We start from the raw sequence: 6,700 nt of genomic DNA, 5'->3' as shown, positions 1-6,700 counted from the left end.
TTGAATGTACTTTCTCCCCACTTTTTTAAATAATAATTTCTACTAGCTGAACCCCACCCCCCGATCATAAGGTATATATTAAACAAATAGTCTAATAGAGGGGTTACTACCATTTCAGTTATGTGAGTTCCTTCTTGCAATGAGAGCTTTAGCTTGCTCCAATTCATAATGTGATTTTTTTCAGGAATTTAATTAGAGGATTAATATTATTGTCATAGGGACATTGCCACTTAAAAATCAGAGATTCAGCTGCTGTGAGTCAGCATGGTGCCCTTGAAGTTATGGGAAAATGGAAGCTATGGAAACACAATCACATCCTTTTCTATACTGAAGAGCTCAAAAGGATCCAGCATGTTTTGAGAGGGCTAGCTTAGTAAAAGTGTAGTGTCTACACCTACAAGTGCTACCTGGGAAGGGACATAGACTGGCTGTTGGTGGGGTTGGATTACTTGGTGCATCCCACCAAAAACCACTCCTAGAAGGACTCGTACATAGATGCTGATAGAAACAAATTTTATTTGCCCTCCCATAGGTTAAAATTGCCTATGGCATAAAGGTTCAAGCTTGTTCAGGGAGATGTAAACTGTACCAGGAAGGGCATTTTTAGCAAAATGTCTGTGACGAGATCTCTGTTCTGAACTCCGTAGCAGCAGTGTACTAAGACAGTTTGAGATCCTTTCAAATTAAAGATGCTATAAAATATTTTATTCTCTTAAAACCTATGTTTAATTGATAAGCTAAAGTGAGCAATCAAACACATTAGCAATGCAATGAAGAGAACAGGGCTCAAGCAATTAAAGAAAAGTAGTTCAACAATATCAAGGTATTGGCCCAAGTTTTTCCAGCTGGGATTTATTCTCTTCTCATTCCAACTTTACACCAGTTTAATTTCATTGGCATCCATTACTGTTTCCAGTGGAAGTTAGAGAAGAATTGCATCAGTGGAAGCAATTCAAGCACCATGCTGATCATCCTCAGATGGACTGATTCATTGCCATAATACAATCAGGGACACAGTCCACTTGAATCCCCTACTTTCCATTATTTATATCTGTGCAATGATTACAGCTTGCCAGCTGTTACCAGTAGAACAGCTACCAAAAATAAGAGAGTGATTTGGTTCATAATCTCCATTTCAAGTTGTCTTTTAGAATTGATTAAGGAAGTTCAGCTGGAGTAAATTTTTTCCATCTCTGTAATTAAAATTAATCTACTACTCCTTAGAATCTGGATTTTAGTAGCTCTACATTCCACCAATTTCTAGTAATGAAAACTGTCTGTTTCTCTGTCATGTAAGATGCCCATACTTTAGTCTCAGTCATGTGCAACATGGCATAGATGATACATGGGACAAATTTGGTTCCTGGTTATGCTCATACAAAGCAAGCTAGATATGAGATCTTATATGCATAGAAACTTCAAAGGCATATTGAAATGTGTTAGCTGCAACTGATATATGACCTGTTCAAAAGGGTTGTGCAATCAAAGATATGCTTTGAGTTTTGAGAAACCGTGAGGGGATAACTGAGGCAGATTTCTTTGCTAGTCAGCAAGTTGAAAACATTTATGAACCCTCACTATCCTGATTCTAGAGGTCTTGCAAACAAAGAAGCTGAAGAGGTTAAAAGTTATATCCCTGATATGGGGAAAGTGCTCACACACATACTTGGATCCCATGTAGTTGATGGGCTAGTGGTTTAGTATTTGTGGACAGTGTTTATTAATATGTTTTCTCTGTCCTGCTTTTCTCCTAAATAAACATGTTATGCTTTGCAAAGGCTGGCTGAGCATTGGTTAATTCTTTCAAGGTATCTGAAAAAAGAGGAGAACTCCTAGTGATTGCAGTGCATGTCAAGCAAACCACTGGTTAAACACTGGTCTGAAGTGAGAGGGATGAGTCCAATGTAGTCTGGAGACCTCAAGCCTGAGCAGGATGCCCCTGAGCCAACCATGGGAGTATCAGAGGTGTTAATCCCAAAACTTTGACACACATACATACTCAGCTAAATATACTGCTGCATTTTGGCTACTTTGTGCTGCTCTGGTGATATGTAATAGCTCACATCACATTAATGGGTGCAAATAAGTGCAGCATTGGACCCAGTATTTTGTAGTACTTGAGCTGAGGCAACTGCTATTTAATAGTATAGTTTGGTAAAAATAACTTATTATTTAGTGGAAAGTATGTAACACATTGCACTGAAATCCCAGCACAGACACTGGATATGTGATTCTGATTTGAAAATATTACAGAAAAGAGGTTCTCAACAGATGGGGATGGGCAATAGGAGCCCTAGAGTGTGGTTCTCAACCTTCTTAGATTCACAGCATCCCTTGTTAGACTCAGTGTACCCTTTGGAAAATGCCAGCTCTTAGCTTGTACTTCTTTTTTGACTACAGAAAGAAGTTGCAAAATGTTGCAAAGAACTCAAAGACTCAAAAACTCAGAATGCTTTTAACACGATAGTCTCCTGCTTGAAATCTCTGGATTTATTCTGTGAAGCATGTTTACACACCATCAAAATCATGTTTTTGTGGTATACTGTGGCACCCTGGAAAGAATTTCAAGGCACCACAGGGGTGTCACATTTCTCTGGTTGTGAATCACTGAATAAAAGTCTTTCACCTCTAGATCACTTGCTCATATCCAGGCCAGATCAATAGTGATCAAAGGCAGCAGTATTAAGTTTACTAATTATTTGATGGTCTATGAGAAATGAGACTAAGATTGTTAATGTATGTGACTGAGCATGGCTAACAGATTGACTGAGTGCCTTTCATCTCAAATCATTTTACAAAATTAACAGCATTATATACCAATGGAGTGTGTGTGTGTACTACATAGTACCTGTGTAGATCTGGAAGAGGAAAACTACAGGAGAGGAAAGCAGGGGGAAAACCACAGATACTTTACAGAACTTTTTGATGCATTACTCCTACAAATGCCAGAGGCTTTGTCTAGGTTTATCAAAATTTAAAGTTATCAGTTAAAAGGAGGCAAAACCATTATACACTTCCAAAAATAAGCTGTTAATTGTGATTATGAGGACCATGATTGCATGCTTCCTGTTTGCCTAGTCATCTGTTAGCAAAGTAATTAACTGATATCAGTAGGAATTATAAAATGTACTGTAACTATACAATAGGTGTTGGGATATTTTATCATGAGATACAAGTCTGACTATCTTTCATCAAGAAGGCAGGGTAGATTTGCACCTTGTCTTGCAGGAAACCTAAGTTTAAACAAAAGACAGGCAAGGGAGAAACAGTCAAAATGCTTATGTTAGCAGGGTGAAGTATGATCAATCATAGATTTTCTAATGTAGGAGAAGAGGTGGGTGAACAATAGGAAGAAGAATGGTAAGACAAGGAGGTCTGGGAAGACCAATTCAAAAATAAACAAAGGAAGTAAGAAGGTCTTGTGTATTTGCAAATGACCTAATAAGTCTGCCTGGAAGTTCAGGATGGTTCTGACCTGTTTCCTCTCAGGCTAAAAACAACCAACCATTTTAGTATAGTGCTGAAGTTCCTCATTTACATATGAGTCTTAAATGACAGTTAGCTTGCATTAACCAACTTTGTTCCAAGGCAAAGTGTTAATTCCAGTAATTTTCAGTACTCAATGTGGAACCATGGGCTTGCCCTTCTGTAAAGTCTGGGGTTTGCTGTGAGAGAGAACCTCAAATTCAAATCCAGTGTCTGTTTAACCTCAGCTACACATGTAGAAAAACCCTATGGGTTTCTCCACAAAACAGACAAGTTGATCAAAACCAAGTGCTACAGATAGTACATGGGCTAGTATGGAAACTTTGGTAAATAACACTTGTGTGCAACACTGCCCTAGCATTTTCCAGTAACAGAAACAGGCTCTGAAATGAACCAGGTTTATACTGTTCAAAAAAACCAACAGGTGGTGGCTCTGGGAGTGCTATGCTGCCATTACTACTAAGAGTACAAAAAAGCTTGGGTTTGACTGACAAAAGGAATTGGTGAATGAGGTGATAAGACTCAAAGACATACCATGTGCCTTAAGTACTCTCATTTCACAATACAAGCAGTCCTCGACTTATGTTTTGAGTTACAATGTTTTGCACTTACTACATTTATAAATTGACACCGTTTCAACTTTCTGATGTCAGTTTCAACATACAACACTTGATCCGATGCGATGCCATACCAGCGAACAAGTTCGCTGTGTCACTCACCTCCCTAGATAACATCTGTCCAAACAAGTTTGGACACTTTAAGAAAGCAGCCAAGACTCCAGAAAAACCTGCAGCCAAGGCTCTTGAGAAGATTCCAGCCAAGAACCCTTTAAAAGTCCAGCAAAGTCACCTCAAATAAGTCCTTCCAAATCAATATGATTGCTATTTATGATATAAATACATTAATGTAGCTATATTATTCATCTACAATTGTTCAAGTACATAATTCTGGGGTATTTTTGGTGAAAATAGGGTATCAGGCCTTGGTTCAGGAACTAATCCCCTATATATAACATTGTTTCTTGTGAGAAAATTGGTTCTGAGTTACAACGTTTCAACTTAAGACGCGATTTTCAGGAACCAGTTGTGCTATAAATCCGAGGACTGCCTGTACAAAGAAAAAACTGTCCATATTCACTCCAGATAGGGACTTAGGCCAGCACTCTGAGTATGCCGTTGTTTTCCACAACAAAAGGAGACAAGAACTGGTTAGTAGGCTATACCAGAGAATGTTGTTGTACAGCAGATAACCAGAAAACTTAGTTTGCTATATATATGATGGTACATCTGTTTACTTATGGTGGTATATAGTAACAGTGATTGTTCTGTTAGGATTGTGGTATTACATGCATCACCAGCATCAGAAAATGAAATTACAGAGACAGCTAGAGAAGAGCTTAACTATACTTATTAATGGAACCATGAAAATGGATGAGATACTTTGCAAAATGTTCTTGCTGTATTTTGTTCAAATTATTTAATCTATGATTTTATAATGAAATCAAATATTAAAATATTTTTGTAGTTGCATATTTTTCCTTCTGTTTTTCCCTGTATGCCTCATACCTGTATGTGTACTCGTATATTCCTATCTATACTTACATAACCTCACTTATTATTTACTTCTTACCTTTCTTAATGCTATTTAGCTTTTGTTATACTTATTGGTCAGGACTATTTAATAGTATATTAGTATATGCAAGGTGCTTCTAGCATGGGCTGTGTGTTTGCTTCCTCTTCCTGCTGCCTCCAAGGTCCCTGGGATTTGTAGTCCAGAATCACAGCTGCAGGACTCTCCAGGGTTGCTCATCATTCCTCTTCCTGCTTCCAGGTACCTCAGGGATTTGTAGTCCACAGTTGCAGCCAGCAGTAAGTTTCAGTAAGTTTAGCAGCAGTGCAGGTTTGTACTGGGGGAAAGGTGGATTTAATCCCCCTCCCTGGCCCCAGAAGGACTTTGCCTAGATGGGGCAAAAGTGGAAGGCAGTCCCTGCCTTTTGTCCCTGCCCCCACTGGAGCAGACAGCACAGCCCAGTCCAGGGCTGAAAAGCATTCTGGGTTGCTGGCAGACTGTGATTTAACTTGAACCAGGAAGGGTCTGAGACAGACATTTCATAAACCAGTTTGGCCCAAATCAGTTAAGTCTGATACTACATTCAACCAGGTTTATTTTAAGCCAGTTTCAGCCATTTTGAAACTGGTTTATGTGCACTGAGCTTCTGATCAGTGGTTTATGCGCACTAAGGTTTAAACCAGTTTCTGATCACTTAAATCAGTTTATGTGTAACTTCTGTCCCTAACCAAAGTGTCTAGAATGTACTTGGAGATGGATGAAATGGTAGAAGTGTCAATGTTTGTTGTATAAATGCTTGATGTAAACAGAAATATAAATGTCTGATTGTGACAGGTGTGCCTCTTCAGGGTCTGTCCACTAGTGACCCTGCCCACCTGTTATGGGCCAACCACCCGCCTTCTCGCCTGCCATGCCTTGTTGTTACTTGCTTAATTAGAGGATGTTAATTAAGCAGGAGGCTGCCCATTTTCTGCCCCAATGCCAGGGGTTCTATCTGCAGCTCCTTTCCTCCCCTTACACTGCAGCCCAAGCCTCGCAGATGTACCAGACGCTGTCTAGTCAGTCTCGCCTTGCAACCGTGCCCACTGCCCACTCTCTGGGGCTTCTCACACTGCCCACTCTCTGGGGCTCAGGTGGCCATAGCTGTCCCTGGCCCCAAGTCTTCTTCTTGGGGTCTTAAACCCCCTGCAGGGCTCAGGCGGCCTCAGCCTTACCTGGCCTCCGATTCTCTGCTCCCCTTCTCAGGGCTGAGATCAGTGCATCCCCAAATGTTGTGCCTTCTCTGGCGCTGGGGTCCCCACACTACCGTGGAGCCCCTATGAGGCCTCCTCCAACCCCTTATAGCCTCACCCGGTCCTCCGGTCTAAACAGTAAACACAAAAACACAAGCCCTTGGGCTATAACATAAAAAATCTAAGCCATCTGGCTAAACAACATTCAATCCCTACCAGGGAATTCTCCACCCCATAACAGCAATCAAGAGCTGCCCATGCAGTCAGGCTTCTCCTTGCTGTTTGCTGTGGCAGAGCTCCTTCTCCCTTGGCTGCTGGCAGGGGACTCCCTGCTTGGCCCCAGCCTGGGGTTATATGGGAGCCAGGCCCTGCCCCTTCTGGTCAGCTGACTCCCACTGGTTACCCTGGCAACC

The sequence above is a fragment of the Gavialis gangeticus genome, unplaced genomic scaffold (genome assembly GCF_001723915.1).
Source record: "Gavialis gangeticus isolate Ggan-Ray unplaced genomic scaffold, GavGan_comp1, whole genome shotgun sequence".
Classification (NCBI taxonomy): domain Eukaryota; kingdom Metazoa; phylum Chordata; order Crocodylia; family Gavialidae; genus Gavialis; species Gavialis gangeticus.
This window is presented reverse-complemented; position numbering follows the sequence as displayed.